Below are 24,498 nucleotides of genomic sequence, written 5' to 3' on the forward strand. Positions count from 1 at the left end.
TTCTTTTGAGTTCAAGCTGTTACATTATTCAAGAACAACTCTCACAGTTCTAGTGATTTTGATCTGTGAACAAATTATCACCCAAGAATGAATCACACGATTCTCATTCATTTCATTCGTGAATAAATCATTATCTGAGAATGAGTTGCACGACACTCATAAATGAATCAGTGCCCGAGAACGAGTCACAGAATTCTTTCATTTGATTCATGAATGAACTGCTTTCTGAGAACTAGGAGTACCGGATTCTTGAACGAATCATTACCCGAGAATGAATCACACAATTCTCATTTATTTGATTTGTGAAAGAATCATTATCTGAGAATGAGTTGCACAAGATTCATGAATGAATCATTACTCGGGTATGAGTCACACTCATTCCTACATGATTCATAAATTAATTGTTTTCCGAGAACAAGGTGCATGAGATTCTTGAATGAATCATGACCTGACAATGAATCATATGATTCTCATTCTTTTAATTTGTGAATGAATATTATCTGAGAATGAGTTACACAAGGTCTGTGAATGAATCATTACCCAAAGATGAGTGACAAGATTTTCATTCCTTTGATTTGTGAATGAATTGCTTTCTGAGAACGCGGTGCATGAAATTCTTCAACAAATCATTACCTGAGAATGAATCACATGATTATTATTCATTTCATTTGAGAATAAATCATTATCTAAGGAGAAGTTTCGCATCTTCTCTTGAGGATGAGACACGTGATTCTCATTCCTTTGATTCATGAATGAATTGCGTTCTGAGAATGAGGTGCATGAGATTCTTGAACAAATCGTTACCCGAGAATAAATCACGGTTGTCATTCTTTTGATTTGTGAATGAATCATTACCCGAGGACAAGTCACACAAATCTCATTCCTTTAATTTATGAACTGAATCATTACCCAAAAAAAGAGTCAAATGATTCCCATTCTTGTGTAATTTCTGTAATGTGACATCTTATTTTAATTATATATTTTGAATATGATTTGTGTACTGAAACAGAACAATATCATATGAATTATCATCATATCAGATATATAATGATTAACCGACATTAATAGCATTGGAAAAAAATGAGCTCAGAAAATAGATGGAAGTATTTATCATGAAATTAAATATGTAGTATGTAGTAAGTAAATATTAAAGTATTGTGTTCCATTTTCTTCTAGCTATATGTTAACTCGCTGATGAGTTAGAGTGCTGGCTTTTATAAATGCCCCTTGAAGGAATATAAACTATTAGAATATACTTTTAATACAGAAAAGGTGCATTTCTAGTCTTTAATTAGCAAACAAACTACAAATATGATGGATGTAGCATTAACAAGATGGATGCATTTGCATCAAATAACAGCTTCTAATGTATTTTTTATTGATGGGTTTCCTGGCCTGCTTTTGATTTAATGTATACACATAAGACAGCCATCAGACACTGGCCGATGTATTTGTTGTGCTTCATTTACTTCAGTGCCAAGCCTTCTCAATGCTGTCATGCTAAGCAAAATGATGATCACTGTAATTTGTTGGTGTGATGCTGTACAGTAGATCTGGGATTTTGTACTTCTAAGAACATACTGTCCACTTCGACCTTCCACTCATGCACATTCTTTCTTATTAGAAGTTATAGATGTTTAATGATTTTGTAATGAGGTTTAGTGGAATTGTTACAAGAAAATAACTAAAACCAAAAATAAAGATCAGATGAGCTTACGGTTTTACCAGGGTTTCATTCCTCTATTTATAAGGGGGGATGGCCACTGCTGACTCATGTGGTCATGTCCACTGTGTGTTGTTATGGTCATACCCCTAAAACATCATGACACTGTAGCCAGCTTGGATCTTGGAATTCAATTGAAGACCACCAGCCAAACAAACCAAAATAAAAAATCTTTGGTCTGTAACCAGTTAGAGGTGAATGTCTGATTTTGCAAATTTTACTCTTTTAGGTTTATGAGTTGAGATTTTTGCTTTGTCTGTTTGACTAGTAATAGTACTATTTGTGCCCTTTTTGTATTTTTTATTTCATTACTATGATTTGTGTAGTTTTTGGATTTTGAACTGTTTGTCTTTAACTTCTAGTTTGCTTTTGTTTTGTGCATTTCTTTAGTTGTTTTCACTCATTATATTTTTAGCTCTTGTTCGCGTTTTCTTGAAATTTTATATTGTTTTGTACTCCATTTATTTGTAAAGCCTTTAGTTTTATTAATATGTTAATAATTTTATTCTTGCCAGAGATTTGTAACAGTTGTCTCTTTTCAACACTATTTAATTTGCAATGCCTAATATTCCCTCATGAGCCCCTTCGTAACAATACACAGGTCTGCAAAATTAAACAGTTTTAAATTGTTTTAATTGAGTAGTTATTTGCATTCATGAACACAATAAAAATATTAAATGAAAATATTTCAATCATGTCACGTTTAAGTGCAAAATGAAAAACAAATTTAGCATTTTTTTGGGGAATGTGATATGGTTTTCAAAAACTTGATCATTGCAACCATATGTTACTCAATCAAGCAAATAATGAGTCAGCAGGTACAACCATTTTCTATGAAATGAGTACAAGGAAAATCAAAAAAGCAAAATAAAACCAAATTCAACCCCACTATAGAGGAAGAGAAAAAGAAAAAGAGACACATGGAAAAAAAAATCCAGGTTTCTATTTTAAATATTATAAAAGATTACTAACTTGAGACAGTCAATCACAGGCTCAGCATGTTGGTTCTAAAATAATAACTATAATAAGAGTTTTTTAAAAAAAATATGGTAATATCCTCCAAGAGAGAATTTGATTATTTTTAATTTGAGTTCTGGAAGGTGGGTTAGGATTCTTCAAGTTGAGCAGGATAAGCCTGCACAGTAGTAGTTACAGTACATATGGGCCATTATAATCAGTTTATACCTATGAGCTTTAAACCACTCAAGACATTTAATTAAAATGTAACATGTATTCATGTATACAATGTGGTTCTAAATCAATTTGACATGAAAATAATTGAATCAATGTAATACTTTTAAACATCTATGTAAAGAAAAGAGAAATACAAATTCAATAACTTACGTATAACTTCTCTATTTTTTTGTCACTTCTTCGTTTTTCATTTGGTGGCCCATCGTTTTCCTGGTGTGTCCCTAAGAATCATCCAGCAGTAGTCTTCCACCATCCAAGTCGGCCGATACACTTTTAAAGTCATGGCTGAAGAAACTAAACTACATAATTAAGATTAGAACTTTTATATCCTACCCAAACACAATACTAACCTTAAATTAGTCAGAGGGCACCCTAAGGTTAAAAATCAACTCTCAGGGCCCTGAGGTTAAGTATTTGTTCTTGGGTCCTTGAAGTTAACTCCTGTTTATTTATGCTTTTTTATCTTTATAGAATAATGGCTAATGTTAAAAGAATATTTAACTCTAGAGTGTCTGAGTTTAGAGTCTTATTTGAACCTTTATAAACAATCTTATTTATTTTGTTACTAAATGTTTTTATCTACAGTAATAATGATCAACACTAGGGGGCATTCTTTTTGAACTCCTATTTGTTTATGTGTTTTACAGCAGAATTTTTAAAACTTTTTTGAAATTTATTTAAGTATCTATTAAGGTAAGGATAGACACTTTTAATACAATACTAGGGGGCTTTGCCCCCTGTTCGCTTCGCTCGCCAACCCTCATTACGCGCTAGCCTCTTTGTGGTTCTGCCGCTTGCGTATGGGGATGCGGATGTACAATTTACTAACTATTTTACATTACAGCAAGTAATTGACCATATTAAAAAACAGTAAAACATAATAATTTGAAAGTAAATTATGTTTCATGTTGCGTTACACTTATTTGTTGCGTAATACGATTTCATTCTGTTTGGCTTTAAAATTAACATGCAAAAACTTTTTAAACTTACACTTTTACTGTAAAACATTAGTATAAACTATTTTTTTATTACATTTTCATCAATATCGCATTGAATTTTGATTCTTTGTTTGGAGTTTCCTCGTAACAACACAACGTATAACTGCCCAATGATTGAATTTCGTTTCTTTCTCTGTATTAAATGAAACGACTTTTTCAAATTTTTGGCTCTGAGATTTGTAAATTGTCTTTGCAAAAGCTATTCTAACAGGAAACCGTTGATGTTTTAATACGAATGGAATATCAAGATATCCTTTGTTGTCTAATGTTATCTCCAAAGACGTACTACATTACCTTTCTTGGATAGATCTTCATTCTACAGTAATTCGTGCGGAGGAAGACCGGATGGTGTTAACGATTGTAGGTATTCTTCGGGATATTGTGAGTTGATGTTTTCATCTACTGCACGATCACCAACAATTGTTTCAGCATAGTCTATTGATACTCATTTAACTAATTTGCCATGTAACCGATCAATGTTTTTAGCGTTAATTCGTTTGACTTCCTCATTTCTCTGTGCTAGGATTGTCCGTGTACTCATTTTTACTGTTGATAACCCTTCGTGATGGACATAATACGTCTTCTTTAATTGGAAACTTAAAGTGAGGAAAACGTTAAAATTTGTATGAGCTGAGAGAGCAAGAACTGTGTCTGTCAAAAGCATTCACACGAATGAGAGAGTACTGTGTGCGAAAAACATCTCATGACCATAGTCTCGACTTGCAAGACTTGAAAAAAATTTTCCAAAATGTCTCGTCTCATCGCAGGAGTTTTTAATATAATAGAGAGATATCTAAGGGTTTATTTATGGAGATAAGAATGGGTTGAGATACAAGGAAGTGAAATAAAGCATTGCATTTGGGACTCATGTACCAGTGCATTGCCCTCTTTGAGCTTCTATCCCCTTCCCTAAGCCTAACCCCAACCCTAATTATTTCTTTGAATGATACCCAAGCTTCTTGTTCCAGGTCGTGCAACACACCATTAAATTCTGCTTCAGAAAGCAATGTCGTAAACATGCCCTCTTTCAATTTAGTCTCAACCAAACCCAGAAACTTTTGGAACAAGTACATAAAACAGACTCTGTCTTTCGATCGAGCTTTGAAAAACTGCTTCATTAAACCAAGCTTAACATAATGCGGTGGTCTGTCTTTTAGGATCAAGCTGTAGTTTTTTCCAAGCTGGCCATTCCTTCTGAACTCAATGCCAATTCTTGGCTAGACTGTCCCACCCACAGTACGAACCTGGGATTTTTTTTATACCCTGGCTGCTGATCCAAAAAGATAAACTGAAATGTGTTTTGTGAAAAAAATGTTACGTAGTGGAGGAAAATGGTTTTCATTTTTGAATTCAGTGCTCACAAATATATAAAAATTCCATGAAATTTTCAAAATAATTTTTCAAGGTATGTCTGTGCTATCCTCTCCTATTTAAGTTACTTGTCAGTCCCTATGGTGGAACAGGGAGTCATTGCTTACACGGCTAAAGTTCGATAGCTCTGAAACCATCCCAAACTTCATGAAAATTAACATTAAAAACCAGTCATTTCATATAATCTCACATTTTTTAAGCTGTCAGCGATATACACAGATAATGTTACTACTTTCTTAAAAGCATATATTCCTGAATTTTTAATACTTGTCCAGTTAGATTGTTCGGAAGCCCGAAGATATGGCCAAATATCTATTTAAATGCAAACTTGCTGCTTCTGTAACCGAGTATCCATCTTCATGCCTCACCTATTCATTTGTGTTGCACAGAAAGGCCGCTCTCCAAAAATGAGGCAGACAGAGGGGGGTTTAGCTGTCATGGTGGGAAATGATCCGTGTGTGACTTAGCTGGTTTCAGTACACTGCTTTCCATTATGAGAGAATGCCAGTTTCAGTGCAATCACACATCATCTATCGGCTCGGACGTTTCTGCCTGCCAGTCACCCACCACTCCCTGGCAGCGAAGCTAAATAAGAACTGCTGCGAGAAGGTGACTTTTGTAGAGAAGGAATATTTAGGACTTTTTTCTTTATCTCTTATCGTCTGTGAGTTCATTCTCACTTTATATAAACCTGTCAGCTGCAGGAAAATTGAAAATGCAAAGATATGGCTTCATTTAATTTTCACTCTATTCTTTTGCCTTGTGAAAGTGATGTTGATTGCCATGTAATTTAATGTAAGGTCTGTGTAATCTGTAAAGATAAATGACATGCTTAGGAAGTCATTATGGCAGAATTTGTGCATCATACATGACTATTTTAATAAATGAGCCAACAAAAAGAGATGGTCTATAGCGTAGAAACACTAAAACCATATTCTTTAAAATCCATCCATTTCAAATGACTTCAATCTGAATAACTGCCTTCAATGTGATTGCATGGACGCAGGCACACTAACACATATACTTTAGCATCGCTGACAGTCAACTTGGCACAATCGCTTATGAAATATTGGAAATTAACCTGGAAGAACACCAAAGGAACAAAAATCAAGTCCAGTGTGATGATGTGATTGCTAACTTGACGTTAGGCTTGGCTCAGCTCTTGCGTAGTTTCTTTCATTCGTTTTCTCTGTTAGATTCATCTGCTTTTTCTGCTTTTGATAACAGTGCCCTCCATAATATTGGTGACAAAGACACATTTTTCCTTGATTGATCCTCTGCTTCACAATTTAAAATTAGAAATCAAACAATTCTGACATTGTGATTAAACTGCACATTGCAGACTTTAAAGGAATTTGCATACATTTCAGTCACACCATGTAGAAATGACAACGCTTTTTCTACATGATTCTTCCATTTCACGATAAAGACACGTTTTCTTTGATTTACCCCTCTGCTCCACAGTTTAAAAATACACTTGAGATGTGATCAAAGTGCACTTTGCAAACTTTAGTTTATGGGTATTTACACACATTTCAGTCACACTATATGGAGATAACAATACTTTTTCCACATGGTCCCTCAATAATGTGTGGGACAATTGGTGTCCCAGGTGTTTGTAATTCCTCAGGTGTGTTTCATGGCTTCATAAGATACCTCGACCTGCTTCTACCCTTTGGAGCCTGTAGTTCAACATGAGGACAACAGCTGTGCCAATGAAAGTCAAAGAAGAGGCTGAAAAACAAGAATAAAACCATTAGAGACATCAGTAAAACCTTAGGATGACAGAAATCAACTGTCTTGGAATATCATGAAGAAGAAAGAGCACACTGGTGATCTCAGTAATCACAAAGGGACTGGTAGGCCAAGGAAGACCTCACTGCTGATGACAGAAGAATCCTCACTATGGTAAAGCAAAAGCCCCAAACGCCTGTCTGACAGATCAGACACAGTCTTCAGAGGGCCAATGTGGACGTGTCAGAGACGACTATCAGCAGAAGACTTCATGAACAGAAACACAGAGGACACACTGTGAGATACAAACCACTAGTTAACCACAAAAACAGGATGGCCAGATTACAGTTCGTGAAAAAGGACTCAAAACAGCCTGCAGAATTCTGGGAAAAGATCTTATGGACAAACGAGACAAAGATGAACCTCATCAGAGTGATGGCAAGAGATGAAAAGGAACAGCCCGAGATCCATAGTAGACCACCTCATCTGTTAAACATGGTTCTGAGGATGTTATGGCTTGAGCATGTATGGATGCCACAGGTCCTGGCACACTTCTCTTCATTGATGATGGAACTGCTGACGGCAGCAGCACAATGAACTCTGAGGTGTAGAGAAACATCTGATCTGCTCGAGTTCCAGTAAATGTCTCCAAACCCATTGGACGACACTTCATTCTACATAGAGATAATGAGCCAAACAGACTGCTGAGGCAACACAAGAGTCTTTCAAAGCTAAAACAATGGAAATTCTTGAGTGGCCAAATCAGTCAGCCGATTTAAATCCAATGGATTTAATGCAAAGTTGGACTACACGTGGTATGCCTTCCATATGCTGAAGAGAAAGCATAAGGGGAGAGACCCCCTGAAACAAGCAGGAGTTGACGATGGCCACATTAGAGGCTTGGCAGAGCATCATCTGAGAAGATCCTCACCACCCGGTGATGTCTATAAATCTCAGACTTCATCTCAGATTTCAAGCCATCATTAGATACAAGGGATACACGATAAAGTTCTAAATATGACGGCTTTTTTTTTTGTGAATTTCCCCTTGGGATTAATAAAGTATCTATCTATCTATCTATCTATCTATCTATCTATCTATCTATCTATCTATCTATCTATCTATCTATCTATCTATCTATCTTTAATAGACCTGCCATTGCTGTGTCCAAACATTATGGTGACCATATAGAAAGAGTGTTGTCATTTCTACATGGTGTTACCGAAATGTCTGCAAATCCCCTTAAAAGAAAGTCAGCAGTGTGCACTTTAATCACAATGTGTGAATTGCTTGATTTATAATTGTAATCTACTGTATATCGGAGAAAATGATACTCGTCCTTACTTGCTACTTTTAAAGATTAGCTCTGGTTGTTGGCTCTCCTCTCTTTCTCTTGGGGGGGGTCTGAATTTTGGTTCGTTAAGTTTAAAGTGATTGTATGGAATATTATTTACTTTGAATTAAAATATATATTTATATTTTATATTATATATATATATATATATATATATATATATATATATATATATATATATATATATCAGATTGTGACACAGACTTCGAATGCCGTGAATATATATATATATATATATATATATATATATAATTTTAAACTGTGGAGCATGTGTCTTTGTCCCAAACATCATGGAGGGCACTGTATGTTCTCACTGGGTCTACACCTTGGATGTTTTTTCTGTTGTTTTTATTTTAAGATCCCATTCATTTGCTAACATTTTCATTTCTTGCACTTTGAGGTTTAAGAAAATGAGACGTGACTCCCATTTTTTCCCTTATTAATCAGGTGTCCTGAGCCATGTGATTGAAGGCTAAGTTCATGCCAACACGGATAAATCGGAAAACACTACTGTTTCTAGATTTTTTTTTCTAACAGTTTCTTATATACATTGAGATCGCAAAAAAATGTAAATCTTTTCCTTTGGGAATACATCGCTTATCAGCCAAGCGCACGTTTGTCTATGAAGCAAACCCAAAGTGAATTGAAATGGCAAAAGGACCTGGAAAAGCCAAAGCAGACAGCAGACTTCTCAGTCGGGACAGACAATAAGGTACAACTGCCTTTAAAGAGTGCAAGAGAGAATAAGGTTGACAAAACCTTGGAAAAAATAGTTTAGGAGTCCTACTAAAATAAAAACAAAAGTCGAGTGTTTCAAGACGCAATGACTATCTGCTAATGAAGAGAAACTAGGAAAGGCCAATTCAGACAGCAAAGATGACATTAAAATGGAGCGATCAGAACAAATTCAAGTTGTTGCCTGATCATGGGACAACTGTATGTCAGCGTTTTTAAAAAGTACCATATTCTACACTGCTGTGCAAATATATACACTGTGAAGGGCATTTTCAGTGGACGAAAACACCCATTCATTGTGGATTATTATTATTATTAACTAGTGGAATTAAAATGAAACACCTTGGGAGTATTTTTCGTATGTGGATTACTCATTTAGTCGGATGTAATTGTTGACGATTTGGCCTGATCCTGGATCTATCGGTTTTTTGAAACTCTTGCTGGATGTGTTGTCATAGCAGCACATCCTAACAGGTTTGTTCGATGTAAACAAGGATTAGCTCACACACGTAATCAGTGTCCGTGCATGGAATTCATTCAATCATGGCTTCGCCGTTCATGAATGAGCGACCAATTGATATCAGTGTGCAAATTATAAGAAGAGAATTTCATGCGCGATCGGTAAGATCCTTTATTGCTCCCGGAGAAATTCTTTTCGAAAGATACCGCTTTAGCCAAGGTGGAATATTGTACCTCAAAAATTTATTAGGACCTTATATTCGAAGTCAAACTCAGTGATGTCGGGCTCTCACAACCACACAGACAGTATGCATTGCTTTGAGGTTTTTTGCAAGCGGCACTTTTTTATATACTGTAGACGATGTGGAAAATCTATCTAAAAGTGCAGTTTGCCAGGCAATTCGTAAAGTCTGTTTGGCTCTGAAATATTTCCTTCGGGTTTTCATAGTGTTTCCTGGACACCTGCGTGTGCAGACAAAAGAGGCGTTTCATGCCATGGCAGGTAGGTAATACACAGGTAAAAACACCCACAGTTCCATGAAGAATCTCACAATCAGCTTAACATTCTCATTACCCAGGATTTTCAAATGTGATTGGGGCACATGGGACAGATCACAGTGGAGTTTGATCAAACATTATTTGGAAAATGTACCTCTCCTCCTGATGAATAATTAGACACAGTGTCTTCATCAAATATTTGACCTTTGTCAATATCTCGTTGGTCAAACAAAAGTTCTAGGGATATGACATTCCCTGCAACTGACTCAACAAAAAAAGAGGGCTATATGGAACATAACTATGGCACACATGGAGGACAAATGTAGGCAATGACCATCCTTTACCTGAAATGAAGTGACCACTGCATCCTGCCACTGGTTCTGAGGAGGAGCTTCCCCCTGGAATGCCTTCACAAATAGGGCGATGGACATTTTGCTGGAGAGCCAACTCTTCTGCAGGGGTTAGGTCTGGACCACGTGGACCTCCACCTGTTTTTTGCTTGTCTGCCTTCTTATTAGCTTTACAATTAATGTTTTTTATATTACATATGATTCTTTATGTCAACAATTCTTTAAATAGTTATATACAAATATTTACCAGTTTGAAGTATATTCTTGTACTTCACTTTAACCTGTTTCTGTGTTCTCCTTGTGCTCACGTTTGATCTGAAATTATGACATATTAAATAATAATTAATCTGACACATAGGAAATGAAACACTGCTTTCAGTAAGTACAATGCACACGCGTTTAATTTGTCGGCTACTTTTTGCTGTCTTTTCTGGTTTGGGCTGCTTTTGCAGTGTTACCCCTTGTATATATTAAATTTTGAAATTCTTCATGTCCTTGGAATGAAAGATTTTGCTCCGCTTGTGTGAAAAAAAAAATGCGCCCGTTCTTTCGTCATTTTGTTACAGCCTATCAAAGACTTGCTGATCATGTTTTCTAGACTCAATATATATGGGCTTTTCACTCAGCACTCATCTCGGATGATTAGATCCAGCTAGACTAATCTAATACATGGCTGCGTTTGAAAAACCGACCTATCCCAGATGAGTTTCACTGGCATTAACTCATCCAAGATGAGGCATCTGATCTCGGATGAGTTAAGCGACGTACGGAAAATGCCCCCCCTTATGCATTCATCCCCTTTGCTATGAAATTCCTAAATAAAATCTGGTCCAACCAATTAACTTCAGAAGTCCCATCATTAGACGATTAGGAGCCACCTTATGTCAAAAGTGTCACATGACCTGTCACGTGATGTCCGTATAAATCCACCAGTTCTGAAAGGCCCCTGACTCTGCATCACCACTAAGTAAGCACCATGAAGACCAAGGAGCAATCCAAACAGGTTACAGACAAAGTTGTGGAGAAGTATCATTCATGGTTGGGTTATAAAAAAAAAAAAATCCAAAATTTAATCCATTATAACAAAATGGAAAGAATATGGCACCGCCACAAACCTGAAGACAGAAGGCTGTCCAACAAAATTCACAGACTGGACAAGGTGGACATTAATCAGAAATGCAACAGAGATGGCAAGGAGAACACTGAAGGAGCTGCAAAGAAGAGAAGCACAATGGTGGGAGCAGCATCATGGTGTGGGGACAAGAAAATTGGTCAGGATTGAGGTAAAGATGGATGCCATTAAATACAGGGGCAATTTTAGAGGAAAATTTGTTTCAGTCTGGCAGAGATTCGAGACTGGAAGAAAGGTTCACCTTCCAGCAGGACATTGCATGACCCTGAAAATACTGGTGAAGCTACACTGAAGTGGTTTAAAAGGACACATTGAAATGGCCTCATCATAGCTCTGACCTCAATCCAGTACAGAAGTTCTGGCATGACTTGAAGACACCAATGCAATCCATCACACTTTAAGGGGTTGGATAGGAATGGGCGAGAGGTGCTAAGCTAATAGAGACATTCACCAAGAGACTTGCAGCGGCTATTGCAACAAGAGGGGGCTCTACAAAGTATTCACTTTAGAGAGGTGAAAATCTATGCACACTAGTGAGTTCTGTTTTTTTTTTGTCTCAATTTATTGTTTGTGACACAATAAAAAATTATTCTTGCACCTTCAAAGTGGTAGGCATGTCGTATAAATGAAATGGTGCTAACTCACCAAAAATCCATTTAAATTCCAAGTGGAAATGCGACTGTATTGTCATGGGTTTCTATAGGACTTGCCAAGTCTGTTACTAGGTTAGCCTACTCTTGCACTTTATGATTAACACACATACAGATACACATACACATTGGGATCCTATGGATAAAAGCCTAATTGTCAGTCACCTCGCAATATTGAACTTAGAGCCCCTTCACATTCATACATAGATATCTTAATTTAAGCACTGGTAATGCCTAAATGCATCTCACGATACTCTATAGTAGTCTCTATTGAAGAACTTACTATCACAGCACTGACAAACGTGGGTGTCATCGCGACACAATAAAAAGCGTAACTCTTTTGCTTAAGTCACTTAACAAAGAAACAATATACTCTGCTTTTACCACAGTTGTCTTTCTTTTGAGGAGTGATCTTGTTAACCCAGTGAAAAGTGGCGAACTCATCATACAGGTGTCTTAATTTTTAATGTATTATTTCTATCACTCAAAATAAAAGAACAAGGTAAAGAAAATGTAAAAGCAAAATGTTATTTATTAATCTCTATATATATATAAAGTTCAACATCTGCTGTCTGTCTGCTTTTCATGAGAGAACTACTTAATGGATTTAGATCAGGTTTTTTTCTATAATTTGCTTGAGCATTCCGGTTGATTTTGTGACTTCTCTCATTATAGTTCGGTTGTGGCATCAATTTATTCACGCAAATTCAAGAGACAGGTTGTGGGTAGAGGGAGGCAGGACCTCAGGAGTAGGGAGCCGGGCAGGGCCCTCCGCACTCCATTCGAGTCTTTCTACCTCTCGCCAAGTATTGGAAAGTACTTTGCCCCTGCTTAGCTAGTGATAACTGTTTGTTCAGCAGACATTATCATGTAGATATTGTTAAAGAGTAACGTTTGACATTTTTGAGAGAGAGATCAGAGCTACGTGTGTTTTCGAGGGTACCTGCTCAGTGGCAGAGATATCACGGCCTCGTGCTCTTCTCCCCACACGTGGGACACGATCAGATACAGTGCCAACGTTTGACATTGAAGAGTACCAACCTTCCGCTAGGCCAGAAATACAGTGCCAACTTTTTACATTTTTGACAAAGAGATCACAGCTACATTCTCGCCCCAATAACAAAACCTAAAATATTGTATATCAAGAAGCCATCAAATGCAAAAGCTATCAATATAAATTCTTCTCAATACAAATTATTACATTTTTTTAATTGATTTTTAAAGTTTGTCCTGTTTCACTACTACGCGTGCGGAACCGCGGGTGACAGCTAGTGTATAATAATACTACCACGTAAAACAAAACACAAGAGAAAATAAAACTGATAGAGTATAGATGTGTTCTTTAGAAAAAACTTACAGAAAATGTCAAGGATTGCCAGTTATCTTGGGCAGCTTTTGATTTAGTGATCAGCATTATTTATGGGATGCTTTCGGTGACATTCAGATGAAACAGTCACCCGTGTCTCAGTCTCTGATGTCGCCCTCTGTTCGCTTCTGATGTCACCTTCGCCCTCTCCTTTTTTGGTCCCTCAAACAAGCCCTATTTATGTTAAAATTCCACATGGGGCTTCGGGACATGTTTGATTGGCTGTCTGTCCGTATGATGGATGACTTGCTTAAAGTTTTTGATCTTTTTACACATCTATGTTCCCAGTTTATAAAATAATCAATACAGCCTGAGGCATCATAGCTGTTTCCTTGTCTTAAGTTAAAAAAAAAAAACACGCTTCTGGTTCGTTTCCATTTCAGTTATGTTGTAAACCTTCAAAACAGATGTTTTAATGTGAGATATTACTGGTACAATTCAAGAAGAGAAGATGCTTTACTGTTAATTGTCTCTTGTAAGTGTCCTGTGAATTCAGTTCATCTTGTTTGTCTGAGCAAATCATAATAAAATATAAGAGATTATTTTTTATGAAATTGAAGACGTGTTACTCCAGGACAGCGACAAAACAAGACAATCAGGAGGATGAACACTTTCGCAAGGCACTGTATTTCTAGAGTGAATAGTGTAATATGACAGTGGTTACAGCTGGTGCTGCTTCATAGTTTCAGGAGTTCATATGCCGGGGTTTATATTCTAGTTCAGTTACTAAATGCATGAAGTTTAAAGGTCCTCATGAACTTCTACCCAGATTTTCTGGTTTCCCTCTTTAAAGACATTTAAGTTAGATTGTCGATGGCAGACTGAGCCCAGTAAGTGAAGCCGGATGTGCAGCTGAATTATAGACCTGGGCGGACTCCTGTTGTGCCCTTGATGTAATGGGGATAGGCTCTGGCCTTCCGTGTCCTTGACAGTCCCCCATGAGCCTGATTTTGAATTGAACACCTTCAGTATATCCCATGGGTAAATGGACCTACGTAATTTTTATTTTTTCATTTTTTGATTTCATCTACAATTGTATTGAATGTCAAGCACTTTGTGTTACTGTTTCATTTGTATTGTTCCCCTCGGTATAGCCTTTTAGGTTTGTTTTCTTGCCCATTTAAGTTTTTCCTTCCCTCCTACTAATAAACATCCCTTTTCGTCTGTCCATTCCTACTACTCTTAAAGGTTTCACTTACAAGAATTCCAACTTAGTATTATTTACTGGTCTCCATAGCACCACAATGGGAGAGTCAATTATTTGCAATCTCCTGTAATTGTTCCAGGAAATACAAAACAGCAAACAACTAAGAAGTAAAAAAATATGTCCCAGTATGTTTAAGATCTTACAATTTTACCTTTTAAACAGCATACCAGGGTAGCTGTTCTTTGGTACAAATACATTGTTTTTAATAAGTTGCTAAAAGAGAAGAATAAAAATAAGCACTGGCATATTTGTATCTAAATTGAAAGAAGGCAACGCAGCTGCTAAATCCATATATCACCTCTCAGTGTTCAAAATTCACTCCAAAAGGTTCAAATTGAGCTAAATGGGCAACAGTGAGTTTTCAGATTGTGGTCGTCAGTTGTGTTTCTTCGTCTACTGGAGTGGATTCAGAAAAGGATTCAGATGCCTTTGCTGTTTTCACATTTTGTGATATGGCAGCCTTACGCTAAAATCATTTCAATTCATTTTTTGAATCATCAAGCAAAGCTCAATATCCAAGAAACAGAAAGTGAAAACAGGGTTTTAGAAATGTTTGTATATTTATTAAAAATGATAAACCTGAAATATCACATTAACACAAGTATTCAAACCATTTACTCTGCACTTGGTTCAAGCACCTTTGGTAGCGATTATGGCGCAATCTTGAGTATGACTTGATAAGCTTTTTTTTCATAACACCACCATGTTGTTGATGGCACAGGCACCCATCAACAATCTACTTCTAGGGTGTCAAACTCAAGCCGTTTCAGCCATTTCTGGTCCTTTGACCTTATTAAAGTGGTCCACTTCATCAGTGTTCAGAATTTTACATACGGCCTGCCATGATTGCTAATTTTCTCAAAGACCTTTGTAGTGCACAGAAGGAAGGACAGGCATCCTGGCTAGGATAAAGGAAAGATTCATACCCAGCCAGGAGACCATAATGGAAGGGCCGGGTGAACTGGCTTACCAGGAGAAGGTCATTCCCCCACTAGGCAGGTGGCAGTGTTCCTCAAGGCTGGTGCAGTTTAAAACACCCACAGGATGACATGGAAGTTAGAGTCCAGAGATGCAGCTCTGTTGGGGTTTTTAGGGACCATCAGAGGGCACTGTCGGGGGAGGACTGCTCTGGTTTCCACACGACCCTTTGGAGAGCATCTTCATTTCCACAGAGTAGAGGAGCTGCTCGTGTTTTGCATTTACTGGCCAGCATTCACATCCATGGAGGGCGACTGAGCGAATGACCACATAACAGATTTTCACCTTCAAGTAAATGGGCATCTTCTGGCCGTAAAGGACACCTGTGACTTGCCTCCATTTCAGCCAGGCTGAGGTAGAGTATTGCCATCTGAGGAGAGGATCGAGCCGAGGTATTGAAATTGTGTAGCCTTCTTAATGTTGTGGTCGTCATCTCGGATAGTGCCATCTGTCTGTTCACCACACTCAAGACACTCCATTGTCTAAAGGTTTAGGTGCATTCTGTTGGTGCCGGGTTTGGCTGCCACATTACAATACAATACATTTTATTGTTATAAAACGTTGAATTACACAGCTGATTTTGTTTGTGTTTTTGACACTAATCCGAAAAAAAAGAGTCTTTAATGTCAAAGAGAAAACAGATTTTTCCAGAGTCGTCTAAATTAATTGTACACATAAAAAAATAAGTATTGATCACCCTACTGAGTATTTACCTATTTAATATGACACACCTAAATCATCACTGGAGCAGCCAATTGGCTTTACAAGTCTATTAATTAGTTATTAATATTTACTTCTAATAAACAGGATAGACACATTCCCATTATACTGTTCATTACTATTCATTTGAACTGAAGACAAGATTCTTGACCAATGAGTTACAGGGAGAGGTGGATCAGTATAAATGGGAATGTGTCTTTCCTTTTTATCTTTTTTTTTAATAATAACATTTAAAAAAACATTAATTTTACATGTTTCGAGTATTCAGATGGATAACGGACAAGTGAGTTATGCAACATGAGCTCCATGAGAATTGTTTTGAATTTGCTGTTGTTCAGCGGTTGTCAGCTTCTGTAGCCGAGGATCAGACTGCCAAGGTCCCCGCCTTCGGCCACCACCCAACTCACAATGCACCCGACCTCCTTGGCCCCTCTCATAGGTGATGAGCCCATGGGAAGGGGGACCCACGTTGCCTCTTCGGGCTGTGCCCGGCCGAGCCCCATGGGTGCAGGCCTGGCCACCAGGCACTCGCCATCAAGCCCCACCTCCAGGCCTGGCTCCAGATTGGGGCCCTGGTGACCCGCGTCCAGGCAAGGGAAAACGGCGTCCAAAGTTTTCATTCATCATAGGAGGTTTGAACCGCTCTTTGTCTCATCCCTCACCTAGGACCAGTTTGCCTTGGGTGACCCTACCAGGGGCATAAAGCCCCGGACAACAGAGCTCCTAGGATCATTGGGACACGCAAACCCCTCCACCACGATAAGGATAAGGATTAAAGATAGGGTGAGAAGCTCAGTCATCCGGGAGGGGCTCAGAGTAGAGCCGCTGCTCCTCCGCATCGAGAGGAGTCAGATGAGGTGGCTCGGGCATCTGATCAGGATGCCTCCTGGACGCCTCCCTGGTGAGGTGTTCCGGGCACGTCTAAGTGGGAGGAGGCCCCGGGGAAGACCCAGGACACGCTGGAGGGACTATGTCTGTCGGCTGGCCTGGGAACGCCTTGGGATTCTCCTGGAAGAGCTAGAAGAAGTGGCCGGTGAGAGGGAAGTCTGGGCATCTCTGCTCAAGCTGCTGCCCCCGCGACCCGACCTCGGATAAGCGGAAGAGGATGGATGGATGGATGGATGGATGGATGGATCAGCGGTTGTCACAATTGGGTACTGTTCAGTCACAATCACTATTATGTGCTGTCTGTAAGAAAAAATAAGATGAAAATTTGTCTCTGCCACCACTACAAACTACCTGAGGGAAGTAATATATAAAAACATATTTTTAGGTGAAGTATTCCTTTAATGTCTCCAGATCTGGCCTTAATCAGCTACAGCAATGTCATAAATTTTTGAGTAATTTTTTGTACTCACAAGTTAGTGTTGATGTGTGACCCACACCTGAAACCAAGAGTGCAACACAGGTGATAGCCCTAAAAAATTGGCCTTTGTTTATATTTAACATTTAATGCAAAAATAAAAAAAATATGGAATTGTAAAAATTGGGGTTACCTTGGGTGGTACGTGTTTACTTTTAAATTTGTGCTTCTTTTAGTTTAATGTGTCAGAGGGGGACACTTTTACATTTTTTTTTGTGCACTGGGTGGCTCCATTAGGCACCCACTGTTGGGACTGGGGGGTCAGAAGTTAAAAGGCTATCTGTACTTATTAGTGGTATTTGCTGTCCTGCAAGGGAATCACTGCTTTGAAGTTTGGCCTTGGTAGAATGTCTGTATTTACCTGGCTTGGAAATATTGGTTCCTAATCAGCATGTCTGTACTTATTAGTAGTATTTGCTGTCTTGCCAGGGAGTCACTGCTTTGAAGTCTGGCCTTGGTAGAATGTCTGTATTTACCTGGCTTGGAAATATTGGTTCCTAATCAGCATATCTGTACTTATTAATGTTTGGTAACCATACATTTTGTTAACTTGTGTTTTTATTAATTGTTAAACCCAGGCAATTTAGATGTGCCATTGATTAAACTGTTTGTCCAGGACTGACAACAGAGGGGTGAAGTAAATATAAACTGCTGGCCAGCAGAAGGCAGAAGGGAGAACCCACAGGAAACGCTGCCAAGACACTCGGACAGGGCACAGGGGCTCACAGGCAGACAAGGGTACCTGGCTGGCACGACGTGAGGCACAAGGACGGCAACATTTACTTCCAGGGAGGAAGAGACAGCTCCACAAGGAGATGCCAGTTGTGGGTCCAGCGAAAGAGTGAAGCCGCATGAGAGGACCAAGCGAAGCTGACAGACGAGGAATGAGGCGTGCCTAGGTCCCAGCCACACAAGGAGCCCAGAGTGGAAGAAAAAGGAACAACGAAGAGACGCTGACAGGGAGTCAACAATTTGACACAACTTCTGCCGGGGAACAGAGTGCATCCATGAACAATTAAGTGTTGGGGTAACACAGTGCCCAAACTGGACTCTGCACCACTAAAGGTTGTATCCTCCAATTCTTGTTTTTACGGACTTTTAGAGTGTGGACTGTGTATTTTCCTTTTAAAAAAAGGAAATTAATTCCTGATATGTTTAGGTTCTGTTATGTTTGTTTATCTTTTTAATGTACCTTATATTGTCTTGTACAATAGAACTTACTGTTGCCTTTTTCTGAAATTACTGTTGTGTCTTTCATTGTGTGTTTACTCACCGCCCAATTTAAAGAAACCTGTGTGCTATTATTGATAAATTTCAGGAGTTCCCAGTCTCTTAATAAAACTGGGTGGCGTAGTCGGATATTTTAATGGTGTCTAAGTTAGATTACCTATATAGTGTGACGAGACACCTGTGACAAATGTATACTCATAAATACCTTCATCTAAGCCATCTATATAGGCTTGCTGCAAATGATATTTCATTGTATTATGTAGTGACAATAAAGGTATTATACAGTCATGTAGTGGTTACTGCCACAGCTTACCAGCTCCAGACTTCTGCATTTGACTCCAAGCTTGGGCGCTGCCAATGCAGACTTTGCATGTTTTCCCTCCTGTCTACTTGTACTAATTTTGGGGCTTTTAGTTTTTGTTCCACAAACCCAAGATGTGCCTATTAGGCTAATTGCCCTTGGTGAGAATGTTGATACGATTGTGTGACTTGTGATAGACTAGTTACCCATCCATGGTTTCTTCTCAACCCTGAACAGGAAAGTTGGGTTAGGTAAGGGATGGAATGGATGATTTCTAAAACTGAAAATATTTTTATTTACTGATAGAAAATTTTACCAAATGTGAAGAAAAAAATACTTGAACAGAGAGCGGAGAGAAAGATGTTCTTTTCCTGCAGACTCACACTGGGCCTCCGGGTATAAACACTAAATAAATCAGCAGAGTAGCATGCTGAATGTGAGGCTCCTGGGAGGTCCTATCCTTCTGTTTTCGAGTGTGTCTGTGTGAAAGTAGGTGTGCCTACTCATGTGCGATGTTGTGTGTTATGTGTTGAAATCTGGTCCTATTCCCCCAGCAACAGCCCAGGCTCCACCTTCCTTCTCACTGCAGCTCGTAGTCTGAAGTAGGTCAGGCTTGCATTTCTAATGTGTCTACGGTCTGCTGAACTCACCGTCCCGTCTGTCTGCCCTGGCCCATTATAACCTCAATTGCCTGGTGACACAATGACATACTACTGTGTTAGAGCCCAGGCAAATCAGCCTGCATTATTCCGCCTGAAGCAGCACTGACAGGCTGCAAGACCTCAGCTAGGGGATGGCATCCATCACGGGGCCATTCATGTCCTCCTCGGCACCCCCAAACAGTCTACTGCATTAATGGACAGCTGTTTCCATTTTTTTTTCTTCTTTTTGGGTTGTGACAGACAGCATTAAATTTAGCTGCGGTAGCTCATATGTACCGGTAAAAGACATCTGTATACAGTATATCTCTCCATCCATTCAGTTACTGAACGTTCTTGTTTGGGTTCAGAGTCACAGGGAGCTGGAGGTGTTTCTTTTTATTTTTATACACAGACGATATCATGGTATTCAATCTCCCATCCTCCCCGTATCAATGTGGATTTTTAATAGGTACTGGTGTGGTGTTTGTTAATCCAAATCCCCAATTAAGTAATTTGAGTGTGTGCATGAGTGGGTCTTGCAAAGGATGGGCATTCCATTCAGACAAAGGTTAATGCCTGCATTGCTCCTGATGCTGCCAAGCTTCAGTCCCCTAATCCAGTACTAGTTTAAGGATAATTAAAGATTGTATGTATTTATTATCTAATCTATAAAGTTGAATGTGATGTGTGTATTTTATTTGTCTGGTATGCAAATCCACACTAATGAATCTGTCTCTGTCCAGTTTTGTACAGCTTACCCTTTTGTACAAGAAAATATCACAGGCTATATTTTGTTCCAAAATTTTTTTGGTGCCCCCATTCCGAGTAGTGCCAGGTATCAATGCTTGTGTTTGTCTGGTATGCAAATCCACGCCATTGACCCTCTCTCCGTCACATTTTGCACAGATTCCCCAATCCTACAGCCAAACACCACAGGCATGTTTAATTCCACAGCTCAGTTGGTGCCCCACACCCATGCAGCATTGGCTAGCGCCCCTACCCCAAGCAGCACCAAGTACCCCTGCTAGTACAGAATAAAAAAAACTTTTTATTAATTTATTTCTTTATTTTTATTTAAATATATATATATATATATACAGTATATATATATATATATATATATATATATCTATATATATATATATATATATACATATACACGTCTGGTTGTACAGACGTTTACAGGTTCGAGTCCAACACAGAACTGATTTGCTTGTAAAAAGCCTTTAAGGAGAGTGGAGGAAGTGACATCATCGATATGGCCGGAACTGGAAGTAGTGTCATTGGGGCCATGGCCAGAAGTGATGTCATCGATAGGTCCAGAACTGGAAGTGATGTCATCGATAGGTCCAGAACTGGAAGTGATGTCATCTGGGCCAGGCGGAATTTCCCGTAACAGGTCTGCAGAGAAGTTAGATAGAGAGTTAGCGCACTCCGCTACCTCCTGGTCTGGCATGGAATGGCTCTCATTCAGGCCCTTTAGCTGCCTCCCATGCGTACGTGTGTGACTATATATATATATATATTGTCACACATGCACATCGAAGGACCGCCTCGCAGGCTTAGTTGAGGTATTTGGTAACCTATCAAGACAAGAGGGGATGCTTCCACTAACTTTATCTTCTCCTTCATCCTCCACAGCACTGATAAGCCACCCACTGAAGGCATTTGACCCTTCTCCTTCCACTGCCATAAAACCCCAGGCATCCCAGAAGAAGGCATTATTGACTGGCTGGCGTGAATCACCAAATGGTGTTCCGCAAGGAACGACTGCCTTACAACCCTGTCATCAAAGCCCCGTTCAGTTGACATCCCAAACTTTTCTTGGCTGTCCAGAAGCCCTGTTATTATCGCTCCTGGCCACAATATCTGCATACATATAAATATAATAAATATATTTAAAATGCAAAGTTGAGTGACTGACTCACTTACTCACTCATCAACAAAAACACTATTTCCCATTTAGGTCAAAAACTGAAATATGGTGGGATTGCGTATCTACGACAGCAGGTTTCTGTTAAAAAAATGTCATCTCAATATATCAATATTTTGAGGTAAAAACAACTCCTGCAATAGAAAAGTAAATATCCAAAAATCTAAAAAATGCTTTGATTCGATTTAATTTAGCAACATTGTAAAGAAAAGAAAATTAGAAGATTTGTGTTTTTATTCATTGATATTTTTTTGATAACAATACTGTAGTAAGTAGGCTAAGCTAACTGACAATGTGCTAATTTTAAAACAGACAAGAATTCAAGAAAACAGATGCAACCAGCTTCTCTCTTCCCAACATTAAAAGATGTCCCTGATCAGGAATCATGATCCACACAGGGTGTTCTCATTGGATAAAAGCTTTTTAATAAATAAATAAAAAAAAAGCCCTCAGTTTGTCATCCTCACGTTTGACACTCTGGTGCAGGTTCTCTATTCACACCTCCCTAAAGCCGGCCATACAAGTTTTCCTTAATAATTAATTCCATTAATTTACCTTTGATACATTTTAAGCTTACTGGCCTATAATTGTTTGTATCTGCCCAGTCACCCTTTTACATAATGGGACAATATTTGTCATTTTCCAGTCCTTTGGAATCTCCCCAGTGCGCAGTGACTTCTTAAAACTATGCGTCAAGAATTTATATATGTACTCGCTAACCACCTTAAGAACTCGAGGATAAATCTTATCTAGTCCTAGCTCTTGTTTGATTTCAGCCTATTTAATCTGAGCAGTACTTCTCCCTCTACAATTTCCACATCACTCAGTACCTCCTTAGTAGTCCCTGTTACTGCTGTTATTAGCTTATTATTGGGTTTATATGTCAGCTTGGAGTCTGCCTGTTTTAAGTTTCTTAGTGTACTCCTGTTTTGTTCTACATCCAAAAGTTAGATTGACTGGTGTCTATAAACTGACTTGTTGTGAGTGAATATGGATTAGTCAGCAACCATGATCCATGATGGACCAGCATCTCTTCCACTGATTGCTCCTGCGTTGCCTGATGCTGGGGATTTAGGCTGCAACTCCCTATAACCCTGTATTAAAGTTCTAGAGTTAAATAAAATACCTAGATACAGCAACAGTAAGCCCTTTAGAAGAATCCCATATTGTTGATAACCACACCCCAGAAAAAATTTTGTGCAATTAACAATAAGATACTTAAGTGTGTTGGAGTGTTCACAAGCATGAACGTGCGTATTTTCCTTTGTTTGCATGACAGAGGGAACTAAAAAGAGTGAGAAAAACAATTATAATAAAAAGTATGGTCTACAGGAATTGCAGAACACAAGTGAACCTGCTAAAGTGTACCCATTCTGGACTCACCTTGCTGCAAAATGAACATGCATCTTTGCAAATTTATGTATCTTTAAATTCACAGATTGACAAAAGAAGCAAGAAAATGAAGTCATACAAGAGTTCAGTTATAGCCCAGAAATAGACCAATTTAATGAAAGCCTGGAGCGGCTTTGGAACTTCATGGACTGAGTTGGATAGTTAGCCTCAAGACTGCCTGCTCATAGATTTCATATTCTCCAATAGTGCTTATTCATAATTTCTGATGTTAGCCAAATTTGTTCCTTTTTGCTAAATCTCAGTCCACTGCTACACCGCTACATTTCAACTCATTCCTGATTTTTAAACCTCTGTTAATATTTCTACAATATAAAAAGTCTAAAGTAGTACCCACAAATAAAACAAGTAAGAAAGCATGACTTCTATAGGGAGCATACTCAGCACAATCTTTAACAGTGAGCAGGACTGAGCAGTACTGTTTTGCTAGCAGTAGCAGAGGAGGAACAAGTACAAGGGAAAAACATAAAAAATATTCAAGCTAACGTAACCCCAATCAGAAGAATAAGTGCCAGATTTTAAAAAAAATGGTTCCACTGAGAGCCATGATTCATGCTGACAGACAGACTTGGCGACCACAGTAGGTGCTTTTTGTATTATATATGAACACACCTAAATATGATTTTAAACATGGCTGAAAGTATCTAGAAATTACCCAATTACTGGAAATTTGCATGATTCTTAAGTCAGTTTAATATAGTTATGAATAAACATGCAGAGGAAACAAGTTAAGGTCTACCCTTTTATTATTTCAAATGAACAGTAATATGTCAAGAGACATTTTACAGACCCTGCTCCCATTGAGACACAGCGGGTATAATGAAGCGGATCCATCATAGTCCCCTTTTTCTCTCCTTTTTTCTCCTCTCTCTTTCAGGCCAGGTCATGGTTTTACTTCTCAGGTCATGCAGGAGAAGCATGTAATGTCCAGGATTTCCATTTATGAGATGTCAGGAGTTTACTGCGCAAAGCTAGTAACACGGCATCATAAATTCTTCATTTTTGTTGTGTTTGTTTTGGAAGTGAGCCCATTAAAATATAAATCATAATAAAAATAATTTTAAAACTTTCCACAAGCTTATGAAAGCTTCAGTAAGTCAAATTTTAAGCTTAGGGAAACAGGATAGATTTTTTACTAAAAATGTGCTCTT

This window comes from Erpetoichthys calabaricus, chromosome 13, assembly GCF_900747795.2.
Source record: "Erpetoichthys calabaricus chromosome 13, fErpCal1.3, whole genome shotgun sequence".
Taxonomy (NCBI): domain Eukaryota; kingdom Metazoa; phylum Chordata; class Cladistia; order Polypteriformes; family Polypteridae; genus Erpetoichthys; species Erpetoichthys calabaricus.